At 46.7% G+C, this 17,319-nt stretch overlaps 2 protein-coding genes across 2 annotated transcripts in view; one reads left to right on the top strand and one right to left on the bottom strand.

Annotated features, from left to right (window-relative positions):
* Nucleotides 1-17,319, bottom strand: part of LOC143767410 (uncharacterized) — a 599,249-nt gene that overhangs the window by 416,813 nt on the left and 165,117 nt on the right. The window lies entirely within an intron of this gene.
* Nucleotides 1-17,319, top strand: part of LOC143767342 (uncharacterized) — a 258,579-nt gene that overhangs the window by 146,368 nt on the left and 94,892 nt on the right. The gene's annotated exons all lie outside the window — the stretch shown is intronic.

The following is a 17,319-nucleotide window of genomic DNA, read 5'->3' as shown; positions in this document are numbered from 1 at the left end:
AAAACAATTTACAATTATTCACGAAATTCCTAAACTTAAACCTGTCTCCGGAAAACAGTTCAGGAATCGGTATTTTAGGTTCTGACCTAGGATTTCTGATAACATAGTCTTGTATGCCCTGCACACGAGTAGCCAGCTGGTCCACACTTGTAATCAAGGTCTGGACATTCATGTCTGCAGCAAGCATAGCCACTCTGAGGTAAAGGGGAAGGAGAAAAAAAAAAAAAACTCAGAATCTTCTTTCTTATAATCCCTCTTCTGCAATGCATTAAACATTTAATACTGGCCTGGCAAACTGTTATGACCCCAATGGCGAGGGTCTCAGAGGAACGTGGAAGTCTGCAGAATACAAAAATCCAGCTCATAGGGCAGTGGTAACTGGGTTGACCATATATCTACTCCTAACGCCAACACTAGAAGTAGCCGGGGATCATTCCTACGTTGATTCTAGATGACACGCGCCAGCCGGAGAATCTAGCTACCCCTAGTAGAGGAAAACAAAGACCTTTCTTGCCTCCAGAGAAGGGGACCCCAAAGCTGGATAGAAGCCCCCCACAAATAATGACGGTTAGGTAAGAGGAAATGACAAACACAGAAATGAACCAGGTTTAGCACAGAGAGGCCCGCTTACTGATAGCAGAATAAAGAAAGGTAACTTATATGGTCAACAAAAACCCTATCAAAATCCACACTGGAAATTCAAGAACCCCTAACTAACGACCCAGGTGCGGATAAAAGGAATGACAGAAAAACCAGAGTCAAAAAACTAGTAACCACTAGAGGGAGCAAAAAGCAAATTCACAACACTGCAGTAGGAAGAAGTCAAAGTGGTTGTCCACTATTTGGACCACGTCTTTCTAAATGCTGTAGTCCAATGAGTACCATAAAAAAAAGTTATACTTACCTTCCGCACTGGTTCTAGTTTCGGCAATTTTAGTGCCAAGTCTCCCAATGCTCGCATGACATTGTTATGTTATGTGAGAACTGCAGCCAACCAAGATATGCTTATGTGATGTTAGGTTTATACTTCCATCAGACAAAACAGAGATGTCCGGGGAAGGTATGAGTGCTGCAGCCAGTTAGAGCCACTAGTGATTTGCGCAAGTGGTCATTACTCGAGTTTGCCTAGAGTGCTCGGATATACCAGACCCGTGTTTGTCAGGCAATCCCTGCATGTTTTGTGGCTAACAGCTGTGAAACATGTGGCCATGGGGTATCAAACATGTCACTCGAGCACCAGCAATACCCGGTGCATACCCGAGCACCCTAGGAAAACTTGAGTGACAAGCGCTCATCACTAGCGGCCACAAATTGGCTGCAGTGCTGACATAACATAACAATGTTATGCAACTTCTGGGAGACCAGCCACCCACTTCAATGGAATGGCGCAAGTGCAGGGGGTATTACTTTTTTTATTATTTTACTTGGAGGACTACAACATTTAAGGAGAGGTTGTAGAACTGAGTGGACAACCCCTTAAAAATACCACACTGCCACCATATTATTAATGGTAGCTATAAATACAGACAAGGCCAGATTCCCATTTATAAAGTGCATAGCAACTTTAATAAAAAAAATGAATTTTGAGAAATACAATTTGCATGTAAAATTTATGTATACATGTATGCAAATGTAATAAAATATCAATATAATTTTAAAGTTAAATTTAAAAAATAAATTAAATGTAATAACTGTATTTTTTCTTGGCAGATGACTATATCAGAAGCTCAGAGCAACATGTGATTCCTATAGATTTTAAAACAGAAGATTGTGGTATCACAACATTTACATATGAAGATGATGCCATTATCTCAGATCCGCCTCCAGCCCTTTACAGCGAAGATCTATCATCTGATCCTTTTCAACAGCTCTTATCTTCGGATTCATCACAGACTGTTAAGCAAAATCAAAATATCATATTCAGAAACAATGTTAAATCATCTTCTTACACAGTGGAGGATCCATTTTCATGCTTAGAATGTGGGAAATTTTTCACTCGAAAAACAGTTCTCATGGACCATCAAAAAACTCACACAGGGGAGAAGCCGTATTCATGTTCTGAATGTGGGAAATGTTGCACTCAGAAATCTGATCTTGTTAAACATCAGAGAACTCACACAGGGGAGAAACCTTATTTATGTTCTGAGTGTGGGAAATGTTTTAGCCAGAAATTTCATCTGGTTAGACATCGAAGAAGTCACACAGGGGAGAAACCATATTCGTGTCCAATATGTGGAAAATATTTTAACCAGAAATCACATGTTGTTAGACATCAGATAAGTCACACGGGGGAGAAGCCATTTTCATGTTCTGAATGTGGGAAATGTTTCAGCCAGAAATCAAGTCTTCTTGCTCATGAGAAAATTCACACAGGGGAGAAGCCATTTTCTTGTTTAGAATGTAGGAAATGTTTTAACCAGAAATCAAATCTTACTGCACATCTGAGAAGTCATACAATAGGTAAGGACATTTTATACCCAGAATGAGGAAAACGTTTTAACTGGACAATCAGTCTTGTTGGCCCCCTAAACAGTCTTGTTGGCCTGAATGTGAGAAATAATTTGTCTACGACAAATATATTGTTAAAGTGAACCTGTCAGTTGATACATGCTGCCCAATTCGCGGGCAGGATGCATCAGGCACTGGCTGTTTGATCTCAGCCTCTGCTTCACCTATGCTTCAGCCTATGCTTCACTCTGAAGAACTGCGTTGTTTCAGATAAAACTATACTTTAAGAGCTGCTTCTCCTTGCCCGCTGCCTTGGATTGACAGATCTCAGCCTATATGAGCACATACTCAGAGACTTGTTACTCCAGGGCAATGGGCTAGGGGAAGTTTCAGAAGGTTCACTTTAAAGGGGTTTCTGGGGATATTTTTTTTATGGTCATCATCATGACCTCTTTAAAAACAAGGAACTCAGTAGATTATCACCTTCCTCTGCTCCAGGGATGACTCTCCATGATTGCTCTGGTCTTTTTTCACAGGTTGCAATGGTGTCAGCATAACTACGGGGTACGTGACCACTGCAGCCAGTCGCTAGGCTCAATAGCATGTGCCTTCTACGTTGGCATAAGTGGTGAGCCCTAATATAGCCTGGTACAACCCCTTTAAAATAATTCACACAAGGAAGTAGTCATTTTGTTTTTTTCTTGCAATTCATGATAATGACAATTTTACCAATAGCGACGGTAATCCAAAAAGAGAATAGAATACAATGCAATATAATTGTATGCAACAAAATATTTAGTAAATACTTCTTTTAAAGGGTATACTTGTGTTTGGGCCTCTCTTTCTTTATTCATTATGTGTTTCCACAGCAACTTTGGGGTTAAGGAGGGAGCTGGTGGCCATGCTGTGTGGCAATAATGAGGAGAAAATCACTTCATAGACCCAAGCATAGAGTTGGTGACAATCGATTAGCACATCACATCAGCCAACACAATGCTTTGTGGACACTGCAATGGTGTTGGAGTACTGCCTGTTACCTGTCGGGGTTTACTACTGTTGTCATCTATTGTGGGTGGTTACCTGGCAATTTAGCTGGCTGACAGTGATTAGAACATTGCAAGTTGTAGCTTTGCTCAAGTGTTGTGTGTACGCTCTGTGCTCTGAGTTCTTATATTCTAATCTTTGTTGCCTAACCATGGATTTGCCTCTGACCATCCATTCGCCTAGCCCCTTTGTCTTGATCCAATACCTTCTTGGAATTCCTTCCCTGGACTGTGACCGGACTATGCTTTTATCTCTTCCCTCTAATTATGACCTATCCTCGTGGCTTTTTACCTTGGACTCCTTGACTTCCCCGACTCATGGCTTGTCCATAAGAAGAGCATCACATCCTACAGTAAAGCATGGCACCGACTCGGTGATGCTTACAGTGAAGCATGGCGGTGGCTCGGTGAAGCTCTGAGGCTGCTAAGCCTTGTCTTGGACTGGAAACCTGTAATGTGGAGATGGCAGGATGGATTCAATTAAGTTTATGGAAATCTTAGAAAAAACATCATGCCTTCTCTGAACAATCTGAAACTCAGCCACCATTGGAATTTCCATCTGGCGAGTGATGCCAATCATATGTCACAGCCTACTTCAACCCCATAGAAAATCTTTGGTGAGACGTGAAAAAGACAGTTTCAGTTCAAACACCCAAAATATTAGTTAGGGAAGGCCAATGTCCTTGAGGAATATGCTAAGGTTCCACAGGAAAGCTGTAAGGTTCTCAGTCTCTATGCTATATCTGCTGTGATTTTCTGTTATTGTAACCTGGTTTTTCCGTCGGCCATTTTGCTTTGTCTTGCTGCAGCTACTTTGCCCAGAGTCAGTATGGAATTTGTAGCTTCTATGTTTCCGCCCTGTTCTCCGCCTCTTGCCTTTATAAGCAGCCTCAGCTGTTCAATCAGTGCTTCTGAATCATGTCTGCAGTCAGCTTGTGACCTGCTCCTGGAAGTCTTGGACTTAGTAATTCAGCCATCTCCTACTGTGGATCTCTGGGACACTTGTGGACACTGGAACTCTGCTGCATGCTAAACAACATTTACCAGGGAAGTAACAGAGAGACTCTGAACCTGTTTTGTGCTTAATGCTGAACTTCAGGTTTACTCTGGTCTGCTGTGTCGCCCACCGTGTCTCCTGCCTCTGTACCTGCAATTATGTAAAACCTGTTTCTCTGTGGCATACTTGTATGAAGTAATACAAGCAAGTCCTAACTAAACCTGTGTCTCCTGTGTCTTCCTCGCACCCAAGCACAAGACTCTAAATAGACTGTGTACAAAACATTACAAGATTCAGAAGCCAACTTTAGTGTCTGCTGGGTCTGAGGACGCCGAGTCTGCTGTGGACCGTGCATCCGTTTATTTCTTCTGTGATGACAGTGGTTGTGACTTCTCACAACCATTTCAGGTGAGCGCATTCCCTTCTTTCCAGCCAGGTGTGTTACCACAGGTAAACACTATTGTGCGCCTTTTTCCTTTTCCAGCACTTCTGCCTTAAAGGATCTGGGAAGATGGAGGCTCGCGTAAAGGAATTGTGTGAAGTCACCGATGCAATCCTTGCAGATATACAGGCTTTAAAGACCCGCTTTGCAAGTCTACAGGACCTTAACAATCACAATCTGCAAGCTTTTGGACAAAATACTCAGGATTTAAGAGCCAGGATTGAGGCTCTGGAGGAAAGAGTCCAGGCACCATCCCTACGCCCAGGTTCTGGGATTCCCAAGTTACCTCCTTTTTGTTTTGGTGGCGAACGTGAAAAATTCAGAGGGTTTATTAACCAATGCAAACTGTTTTTTTCTGCACATTCTTCACAATTTACCTCGGAACGATCCAAAGTGCTTACTATAATCATGCTGCTCTCTAACAAAGCTCTAATGTGGGCAAACCCATTGATTGAGACTGAGGATGAATGTTTGAATAATCTTGATGCTTTCATTTCAGCCATGGGGCAGGTGTTTGATGACCCTAACCGAGGTGCAACAGCTGAAGCAGCCTTGTTGACTTTGCGCCAGGGTAAGCACTCAGTAGCCGAATATGCCCTGGATTTCAAGAGATGGGCCCTCGATACCACTTGGGACAGTTCTGCCAAAAAATCTATTTTCCGGAAAGGGTTGTCTCCCATGATTAAGGATGAACTTGCTCGTGCTGACCCTCCCACTGCGTTAGGAGACTTTATTAACTACTGCATTCGTATTGATGCCCGTCTTACTGAACGCAGACAGGAGAGATGGTCTGAAAGTAATCGAATTAACCATTTCCTACCTTCCTCCCCAGCTAGGGAACCTTTGAGCAAGATCACACGGGAACCAGAACCTGAACCCTTGCAGGTGGACTCTTTACAGAGACGGGTTAGTGATGCACGCAAAGAACATCGCCTAAAACAAAATCTATGTTTCTATTGCGGTAAGTCAGGACATTTCATAATAAACTGCTCCAGCCGTTCTCGTAAGACTACTGCAGCAGTCATTCACTGTGAGTGTTGCAAAAGGAGATCAGTAATATCCGAACCTCAGGCTCCAGAAAGATCTGCAGCGATAGATGTTGATTTCTCGGACTTAAACTCTGTTATTTCTGATTCTGATGACTGTGTAAATGCAGCAGTTTTTCAAGTTTCCTCAGCAGTGTCCCAGCTGAGCTGTAAGAAGAACAACTCTCATTGCTTTCTTCCCATCAAACTCTGGGTTGGCTCGGTTTGGGTGTCTAGCTCTACTATGATTGACTCAGGGGCAAGTTGTAATTTTATGGACATCTACTTTGCTCAGAAACATGGGATACGTTCAGTGAAGAAGGCTACTCCTGTACAGATGGAGACTGTGGATGGTTCCCTGCTAAGCTCTGGACCAGTGGATCAGGAAACAGAGCCTTTGAAGGTCCTTATGGGTAAAGATCATCAGGAGAGGCTGTCTTTTATGCTCATCTCTTCTCCCCACTTCCCCATTATTCTAGGGCTACCATGGCTGCAGGTTCAGAACCCTACAATTAACTGGGAAACCAAGGAGCTGCACTTTCCAGAGAAACAGATGGGCCCAGAAGTTTCAGCTTGTTCGGTTCCTAAGAAACCCACGCCAGTCTCTGCACTACCAGCCATATACCAGGAGTATGCGGATGTATGTGATTAGAAGAATGCGGATCAGCTTCCCCCTCACCGTCAGTACGACTGTCCAATTGAATTATTGCCCGGAAAGGGAATATCCTTTGGTAAGATCTATCCTCTGGCAGGGCCCGAACTTAAGGCTTTGAAGGACTATATTGACGAAAATCTAGCCAAGGGCTTCATACGCCACTCTTCATCTCCTGCAGGTGCACCCATCTTCTTTGTGAAGAAAAAAGATGTATCTCTTAGACCCTGCATAGATTATCGGGAACTCAATAAAGTCACTATTAGAAACCGTTATCCATTGCCATTGATCCCTGAGTTATTGGAGAGAGTACGGCATGCCAAGATTTTTTCTAAACTGGATCTCCGTGGGGCCTATAATTTGGTCCGTATTAGACCTGGGGATGAATGGAAGACTGCATTCAGGTCACGCTATGGACACTTTGAATATCTAGTTATGCCGTTCGGTCTGTGTAACGCCCCAGCCACTTTCCAACACTTAGTGAATGACATTTTCAGGGATCTCTTAGATACATTCGTGGTGATTTATCTGGATGATATTATTAATTTTTTCTAACTCCACAGAGGAACATCACGGACATGTGAGAATGGTCTTAGAACGTCTACGACAGAACCATCTTTACATTAAACTGGAGAAGTGTGAATTCCATCGGACCGAAATTCAATTTCTGGGGTATGTAATGTCTACACAGGGAATTAGTATGGATGGAAGCAAAACTCAAGCCATCAAGAATTGGCCAGTTCCCAGTAATGTGAAGGAAGTGCAGCGCTTCATTGGGTTTGCCAATTTCTACAGGCATTTTATTAGAAATGTTTCTGAGGTAGTCACACCTATCACACAACTTACCCGGAAAGAGTCTAGCTTCACTTGGACCCCTCAAGCCCAAGAAGCATTTTCCAGTCTGAAGGATAAATTTACCACAGCACCTATCCTAGTGCATCCCAACCCTGAACTTGCCTTTATAGTAGAGGTGGATGCCTCAGACTGTGCCATCGGAGCTATACTCTCCCAGAGAACAGGTGAGACGAATGTCTTGCATCCCTGTGCTTTCTTTTCCCAGCGGTTATCTGCGGCTGAGAGGAACTATGATGTAGGCAATAGAGAATTGCTAGCTATTATTGCCGCATTCAAGGAATGGAGACACCTACTTCAGGGAGCTGCACAGCAAATAGTCGTGCTAACTGACCACCGCAACCTTGAATTTATAAGATCGGCTAAGTGCCTGACTCCTCGCCAGGCCCGTTGGAATCTTTTCCTAAACCAATTTAATTTCATAATCTTATAGGCCCGGATCGCGCAATGGAAAGGCTGATGCACTTGAAAGGATCCATTCAACGGAGACTCGTCCATCTACTCCTCCTAAGACTATTCTTCCTGATTCTAGATTCCTGGGAGTGATTCATAATCAAGGTCTACTTAAGGACATCAAGGAAGCATACCATTCGGATTCTTTGCTGGCACAACCTCCTAGAGACGTAAGCCTTGTTTATAAGAATGGTGTGTGGTTTTAGGGGCAACGCCACGATTCTAAGATAGCTGGGCATAGAGGAGTTCTAAAGACACAAGAATTTCTTTCACGTTTCTTTTGGTGGCCCACTTACAGAAAAGATGTTCTAAATTATGTCACTTCATGCGAAGTTTGTGCGAGATGCAAGACACCACGTTCCTCACCAACGGGTCTATTGCAACCCCTACCCACCCCTTCCCGTCCATGGGGAACCATTTCCATGGATTTCATTGTGGAGTTGCCAACCTCTCAAGGGAAGAACACCATTCTAGTGGTAGTGGATCGGTTGACAAAGGCGGCTCATTGTATTCCCTGCGTCGGCTTACCCACTGCTAAACAGACATCAGATTTAATGATTCAAAATGTGTTTCGCTTGCATGGAGTACCCGATGAGGTTATTTCTGATCGAGGGGTGCAATTCACTTCAAGGTTTGGGCAGAATTTTTGTGCCGCATTGGACATTAAAGTAAACCTTTCTTCTGCTTTTCATCCCCAGACTAATGGACAAACAGAACGGACTAATCAGACCCTGGAGCAGTATCTCCGCTGCTTTATCTGCCACCTACAGGATGATTGGGTGGATTTACTTCCACTGGCCAAGTTCTCCTATAATAACTCTCAGAGCGCTTCCACTAAGCAGTCTCCTTTTTACGCCAATCTAGGTTATCACCCTAACATTCTTCCTCAATTTCCCATAGATACACCCTTCCCAGCTGTGGCTGAAAGAATCGCGTCTTTACAACAGAATATTGATCTTCTAAAGGAAAATCTGAAATTGGCTCAGGATAGGTATAAGAGAGCAGCAGATAAATCTCGTAAACCTGCACCAACTTTCAAGGTAGGAGACTCTGTCTGGCTATCAACTAAAACTCTTAAATTGAGAATCCCATCATCCAAATTGGGACATAAGTACATTGGACCCTACAAGATCAGTAAGATTGTAAGTGCCGTTGCTTGTCATCTTCAACTGCCCAGAACTATGAGAATTCACCCTGTCTTTCACGTTTCTCTACTAAAGGCAGCAGTACCTAATACTTTTCCTGGATGTTCCTCTCCCCATCCTGATCCAGTGCTGATTGATGGTCAGGAGGAATTTGTGGTGGAGAAGATTCTGGATTCCAGGTTATATAGGAATCAGCTACAATACCTGATTAAATGGGAGGGCTACCCAGTTGAGGACAACTCATGGGAACCGGTTAATAACGTTAATGCTCCTCGCTTACTCCGCCAGTTCCATCAGAGGTATGCAGCGCGCCAGAGTCCTGGTGGTTGCAGTACTGGAGCTCCGCCGCTAAGGGGGGCTATGGTACGTCTGATGGCACTGAAGGAGTTCATCTGACCAGGTATCACAGACACCAATACACCAATACACTTCACAGTCTGGCCTCCAGGGGGAGCTAAGAGTTCTATTCATTAGGCCACTCCTCACAATCTGGTAAAACTGGGGGTTAGGCAGGAAGTTAGAGGAGAAAGCTGACTGGGTTGGAACCAGGCAACACCTTGTGGCAGAGCGTGTTGTATGGGAAGATTCGGAGGGGTCCCTGTCAGGGGTGGGATCCTGACAGAGGCCTAGCAACCAGAAAGAACGTTATGGGACCGCGCCTGCACGATATAGCAGCGGTACCCTAAGAAAGGACAAGAAGCGAGGTTTATTGTGCTGAGTGAGAAACGAGATCAACGCAACAAGGAGAATACCAGTAGGAGTCGTGCTGTAAGACGAGGCAACATCCTACTGAGGCGCATAACCGGTGGCCGGAACACCGAGGAAGTATAGAGCTCCAAGCCAAACTTCAAACCTACGGCAGGACAGTCAGTTATAGGCGGGCTGTCTCACCCAATTGACCTAGGAAGACACAGGGGGGTAACAACAGGAGTGGGGCGACGCTAGAGTCCCGGAAGAGCTCCGAGCCTCCCCGTCATACGGGTGCGTCCTAACCATAAGATCTGGGGGACGTGGAAGAACATCAGAATTGAGTTGTGAGGGAACACGAGAAACAGACACAACAGTTGTGGGGTACTATCCCGTAAGCACAGCAGGGGAGGACCACAACACACAAGCGCTAGAAGGTAGGCACAGATTTCCACCTGCAAAGGGAACTCTGGAGGTGCCATCGGACCGGCCGGACTTGCGCAGCCTGGTTAACCGTATTCCGGACTGAGGACCCTGAAGCCTTCAGTAAAGAGGTAAAGAGACTGCAACCTGGTGTCCTCGTTATTTGCTGCGACCGGCACTTGACTGCACTGCACTACCACCACCATCCACATCTATTATTTGGGCGCGCCTCAGCAGGGCCATGGACCGGGTCTAGCCACCGTGACAACCCCAGAACAGAGACTCAGAGGCCCGGTACCGGGTACCCCTCGGCCCTGCGGCAGTGGGGGCGCTGCAAACTTGGCGTCACGAACAGGATCTACTTAAGCCTGAAAAATCGGGTCATGTGTGCCTTGGAACTGTGATTTATTATACTTGGACTGTGACTTATTGCAAAGACTGTGGATTGCCATTTGCCGCCAAAACCAGCCGCCATTACAGCGCTGAGGAGAGCGCAGGAGAAGAAGAGGGGCGTGGAGTAGGCGTGGACCAGCTGAAGAGCGCGAAAGACAATGGCCGCCCAGTCTAAATATTTCTGCACTGTGAGGACGTGTCCGTCAGCAGCCGAGATCCGCCTCCTGATTCTTAATGGTGGGCGGAGACAGAGAAAACTAAACCGCCCACGAAGGAGAGAGCGGGAAAAGGATCAGGAAGTGACCCACGTGGAAGACGCCATGGCCAGCAGCTCAGGACCCGAATGTGGGGTTGAAGCCCCAACTACCCGGACGAGTACCGCAGCCAATTCTCCACGGACAGCGCTGATCTCTTGCAGGCTGAGATGGGGGACTTGATACACCAGCTCCTTCAGCTGAACGTGAAGGCCCAGGCTCCGCACCAGGTAGCGCCGGAAGGAAGTCCTCTGGCATCGGATCCTGTACCACTACCGGAGGCTGAGGCCCTCGCCGACACCGCCAGCGGAACCCGCCGCGGAGGAAGAGCCTGCATCGGCTGGTGAGTCCGCCGACCCCGTCCCGCTGGCAGAGGGCTTGTTAGTAGGCCCCATTGCAGCACCCCCTCTCCCTGGGACCCATAGACTCCAGCGCCTGTTACCATGGGAGGAGGCAACGGGTATGGAGCGCTTCCTGAAAGCCCCGATCACACCAACTACCCTGCTGTGTGAGGCCCATGCAGAGCGCACGGTATGCCGCTGGGTGAACCCAGGATCCGACCTCATGGGGTTTCCCGGGGTGAAGACACGGGAAGGGGAGATGGTGCAGGCCCTGAGCTGGGAGGAATACCAGACCCAGCTGGAACAGCAGTGGGAGGAGAAGGAAAGGGCGTACCAGGCCGGGCTGGAGACCTACCATCAAAAAGACCTGGCGGTCAAGGACCGGGCCCGCAAGGACCCCGCCGCTCACCAGGCCCCGCGCAGGCAGGGCACCATCACCACCTTCAAGCTCCGCGGAGGCTGAGGCTTCATTAAAGAGCCGGGCCTGTATGTGGAGGTATTTGTCAACCGAAGGGATGTTGAGTCTCATCTCAGAGAGGGCCACCCAGACCGGGATCTCTACCCGGGGGAAGAAGTTAGTTACACCAGGCACTTTGGGGAAAAGGGGTGGTTTGCCCTGAATGTCCACAAGAGGCAGAACCCTGTGACACCCCCGATTAAGGTGCCAGTGAAGCTGACCCCTGTGGCAAAGGTGCCCCCTTGTGGTCCGCCTATGATCATCACCAGGACCACCGAGGTCACTCCAACGTGCACTATGGTCAAGACCACGACATGCAGCATCGTCACCTCCACCACCCTCGTGGCCAAGGAGATGCCTCTTCAGGTGGGGGGTGCTCCTGCTGCTCCAGAACTGAAGACAGTGGGTACGCAGACCCCTAGGTGGGACAACACCCCTCCTTACGCAGTACCAGGCGGCGGGCAATATCCACAGGGGTTGCCTCCGCCGGTGCTGCCTCCTGAGTGGTTCAAGTAACTATCCTAACACTCTGCAATTGTAAATAGTTCATTGTTTTTCTGCTGTTATGCTGCTAAAACCCGTCCAGGGTTAACTCTTAAAGGGATCCCTTTGTTGACCCGGGATCCCTATTGCCTTTAGTTTGTTTTCTACTTTATGCCTCAGTTATCAAGAGACTGCCGAATCATGGACGGTGAATGATTCAAAAACTGATGTTGTAAATAGTTTGCACCTTCTTAAAGGTGCTCTCTACTGGTTTTATAAAAGAAAGGACTCTTTGCGAAGAAACTGTTCCTGGAAGCAGTACCAGAGTCCTTGCTGCATACGGACTTGCAGCTTGATAAGTTGCACTACCTCATAGAGACTTGGTCCCCTCTTAAAGGGGATGTTCATCGATAGCACTTAAGGAATGATGATGCTTTAAAAGAAGAAGTAATAATGCTGATATGTAAAAGTTAAAGGTAACAAGCTAGTTAATTGTAAGAAATGTTTAATAATGTTGATAGAAGAATGAGGACAGAAAGTGAACCCGTACGGGGTTAGTCAGTGAGTCCTCTTAGGAGCCATACAGAGATGGCTCAGTAATCCTGAACCGAAAGATGGATGATATGTTCTATACTGTGTATAGTAGTAGAAAGACAGTAGGCCCGGGCAGAAAGGGGCGGTCCTGTAACAGAAAAGAGAGGCAGTAGGCCTGGAGCAGTTAGGACAGGCGGTCCTGCAGACGTAAAGAAGGAGAATGCATAAAAGTTGATTAGCCTTATAATGTGTTATAATAAGGTCTTTAGTGGATTTAGCGAGTACGTCCTTAAAGGCAAAGTTAAATTATTGTTCAAAGAATTTGCACTTAGTAGAATACCCGGTTGGGTAAGAAAAGTTATTTATAGTATGTTATTTAAAGTATTTAACCATGTTTGTAACGTTCAAGTGTCCTCACCTCCCATAAAGGGAAGCTCTGTTAAAAAAGTTTACTTGTACTTGCATTTTCAAAAATTGTATGTCTTTTTGCTGACATGTATTGTTGTTTTCTTCCCAGTCCAGGAGTACTGGATTTAACCGGGGGGGAGTGCAGCGCCCCAGAGTCCTGGTCGTTGCAGTACTGGAGCTCCGCCGCTAAGGGGGGCTATGGTACATCTGATGGCACTGAAGGAGTTCATCTGACCAGGTATCATAGACACCATAGAGCTCCAAGCCAAACTTCAAACCTACGGCAGGACAGTCAGTTATAGGCGGGCTGTCTCACCCAATTGACCTAGGAAGACACAGGGGGGTAACAACAGGAGTTTGGCGACGCTAGAGTCCCGGAAGAGCTCCGAGCCTCCCCGTCATACGGGTGCGTCCTAACCATAAGATCTGGGGGACGTGGAAGAACATCAGAATTGAGTTGTGAGGGAACACGAGAAACAGACACAACAGTTGTGGGGTACTATCCCGTAAGCACAGCAGGGGAGGACCACAACACACAAGCGCTAGAAGGTAGGCACAGATTTCCACCTGCAAAGGGAACTCTGGAGGTGCCATCGGACCGGCCGGACTTGCGCAGCCTGGTTAACCGTATTCCGGACTGAGGACCCTGAAGCCTTCAGTAAAGAGGTAAAGAGACTGCAACCTGGTGTCCTCGTTATTTGCTGCGACCGGCACTTCACTGCACCGCACTACCACCACCATCCACATCTATTATTTGGGCGCCCCTCAGCAGGGCCACGGACCGGGTCTAGCCACCGTGACAACCCCAGAACAGAGACTCAGAGGCCCGGTACCGGGTACCCCTCGGCCCTGCGGCAGTGGGGGCGCTGCAGGTACCCAGACAAGCCTGATCTGAGGTCATCCAGAGGCTGTCCCTAAGGGGGAGTAATGTAAGGTTCTCAGTCTCTAAGCTATATCTGCTGTGATTTTCTGTTATTGTAACCTGGTTTTTCCGTCGGCCATTTTGCTTTGTCTTGCTGCAGCTACTTTGCCCCGAGTCAGTATGGAGTTTGTAGCTTCTATGTTTCCGCCCTGTTCTCCGCCTCTTGCCTTTATAAGCAGCCTCAGCTGTTCAATCAGTGCTTCTGATTCATGTCTGCAGTCAGCCTGTGACCAGCTCCTGGAAGTCTTGGATTTAGTAATCCAGCCATCTCCTACTGTGGATCTCTGTAACACTTGTGGACACTGGAACTCTGCTGCATGCTAAACAACGCTTAATGCTGAACTTCAGGTTTACTCTGGTCTGCTGTGTCACCCGCTGTGTCTCCTGCCTCTGTACCTGCAATTATGTAAAACCTGTTTCTCTGTGGCATACTTGTATGAAGTAATACAAGCAAGTCCTAATTAAACCTGTGTCTCCTGTGTCTTCCTCGCACCTAAGCGCAAGACTCTAAATAGACTGGGTACAAAACATTACAAAAGCTGCCAGAAGCTGGTGTCTGTTGATGAATCTTGTTTGCAGTAGGTTTTAACAGCCAAAGAGGCAATATTAAGTAATAAAGACACTTTCATGAAGAGTTAAGTCTGAGACTGCAGTAGTCAGTAAAAGTGGCATTTTGTGTTGAATTTGGAGAAACCACTTGTAATATTAGTTGCGTTGAGCTATTTACTAGAGAAGAGTGGATAAGGCAAAATTCAAATTTGCCTGTTGGTGCGAATTTTCCCTGGAAATTGGATTTGCTGAGAAGTTATCTCTAAACCTCAAAAGCATAATAAATGTAAGATGTCAAAAATAAAAAAATATATATATATTCACCTTACCGTTCACCTCTACGGCCATTCTGCTCCTCATCACATCTTCAGATCACCACCACTTGCGCTGAAATCACAGAACCTCTCACGATGAGTCTTCTGACTTTGATGAGGAAGATCTATCACATAGCGGCATACAAGATCACATCATGACGTCATGACTTTTAAGCAGGCAATGACGTCACCATCACATGCATTCCTGGAACTCACGTGAGATTGTTATGTCGTCAAGTGGAAATTAGAGAGCAGCCGCAGCCCTCGCTTCCTATTGATGTTAAAAACATCCGAAGGACAGTGACGATGGTGTTGATTGAGCGCAGAGCTCACGTGAAATGTCCATGCGCTGCCCGTTTTTTCCTCGAACAGCACACAGACCCATCTAACTGAATTGTTTTCCTTTCACATATCCATGAAAATCACAGATCTGAGAGCAAGATATGTGAGACTCAGAGGTGGTCCGAATCTGATCCATGTTTGGGAGCACAGACTCGCCCATACAAGTCAACGGGGATCCGTAAAACATGGATGCAAACCAGGTTTCAAATCCGTTGCGTAGTGATACATTTGAATTAAAAATGTGTATAGAGATGTTATTGCAGCGCCCCAGAGTCCTGGTCATTGCAGTACTGATGCTCCGCCACTAAGGGGGGCTATGGTACGTCTGATGGCACTGAAGGAGTTCACCTGACCAGGTATCACAGACACCAATACACTTCACAGTCTGGCCTCCAGGGGGAGCTAAGGGTTCTATGTATTAGGCCACTCCTCACAATCTGGTAAAACTGGGGGTTAGATAGGAAGTTAGACAGAAAGCTGACTGGGTTGGAACCAGGCAACATCCTGTGGCAGAGGGTGTTGCAGGGGAAGATTCAGGGGGGTCCTGTCAGGGGTGGGATCCTGACAGAGGCCTAGCGAACAGAAAGAACGTTACGGGACCGCACCTGCCCTTCATCGCGGCGGTACCCCAAGAAAGGACAAGAAGCGAGGTTTATCAGGAGAATCACCAGTAGGAGTCGTGCTGTAAGCACAGCAGGGAAGGACTACAACACACAGGCGCTAGAAGGTAGGCACAGATTTCCACCTGCAAAGGGAACTCTGGAGGTGCCATCGGACCGGCCGGACTCAAGCAGCCCGGTTAACCGTATTCCGGACTGAGGATCCTGAAGCCTTCAGTGAAGAGGTAAAGAGACTGCAACTTGGTGTCCTCGTTATTTACTGCGACCTGCACCGCACACCACAACATCATCACTCTCCACCATCCACTCCTTTCATTGGACGCCCCTCAGCAGGGTCACCGACCGGGTCTAGCCACCGTGACAACCCCAGAACTGAGACAGAGAGGCCCGGTACCGGGTACCCCTCGGCCCTGCGGCAGTGGGGGCGCTCCATTATCAGTCGTAGTACAGGAGGAGGACATGAGCTGTGACATCACCTATTGTGAATGGTGGATACTGTGTTATCTGAGGTCTACAGAGGAATTATCAGTCATTGTACAGGAGGAGCTGAGCTGTGACATCACCTATTGTGAATGGTGTATCCTATGTTATATACTCTTTATAGAAGAGTTATCAGTCATTGTACAGGAGGAGGAGGTGAGCTGTGACATCACCTATTGTGAATGGTGTTTACTGTGTTATCTGAGGTGTATAAAAGAGTTATCAGTCATTGTACAGGAGGTTGTGAGCTGTGACATCACCTATTATGAATGGTCTGTCCTGTGTTAAAATCCTATGTAAACAATTATATGTCATTGTAATCCTGCCTCTGATGATAAGAAGCCTTATGAAAATCTTTTCCTGAAAGTACAGGAAGCATAAGTCTAGAATAGCCCCAAAATCCAGTATGAAAATTTCAAGATTACTCATTTTGTTTTTTTACCATAAAAATCATGAGAAAAAAAAGGCAAAAATGTTTAAAAATAAATGGAATCTAAGGGGTAAAGTTTCTTCTTGTGGAGAGTGCTAGTGTAAGGAGACTTAAAGGCCATGCAATGCTTCTCTGTGAAATTAAATATGCATACTGCTTCTTCCGAGAGGATGAGGACTAAAATTGTAGTGACACCTATTGGAAGTAGCAATCCTAAAAGTCAATATTGAAATGTACACATCGTGCAAACACGGCTCTACTCTGTATACGTCATACACACAACTCCGCTCCGTACACCACGTACACACGGCTCTGCTCCGTACACCTCGTACACACGGCTCCGCTCCGTACACCTCGTACACACACGGCTCTGCTCCGTACACCTCGTACACACACGGCTCCGCTCCGTACACCTCGTACACACACGTCTCCGCTCCGTACACCTCGTACACACACGGCTCTGCTCCGTACACCTCGTACACACACGGCTCCGCTCCGTACACCTCGTACACACACGGCTCTGCTCCGTACACCTCGTACACACACGGCTCCGCTCCGTACACCTCGTACACACACGGCTCTGCTCCGTACACACACGGCTCTGCTACATCCACCCTGTAAACCC

Source organism: Ranitomeya variabilis, chromosome 4 (assembly GCF_051348905.1).
Source record: "Ranitomeya variabilis isolate aRanVar5 chromosome 4, aRanVar5.hap1, whole genome shotgun sequence".
Taxonomy (NCBI): domain Eukaryota; kingdom Metazoa; phylum Chordata; class Amphibia; order Anura; family Dendrobatidae; genus Ranitomeya; species Ranitomeya variabilis.
This window is presented reverse-complemented; position numbering and strand designations above follow the sequence as displayed.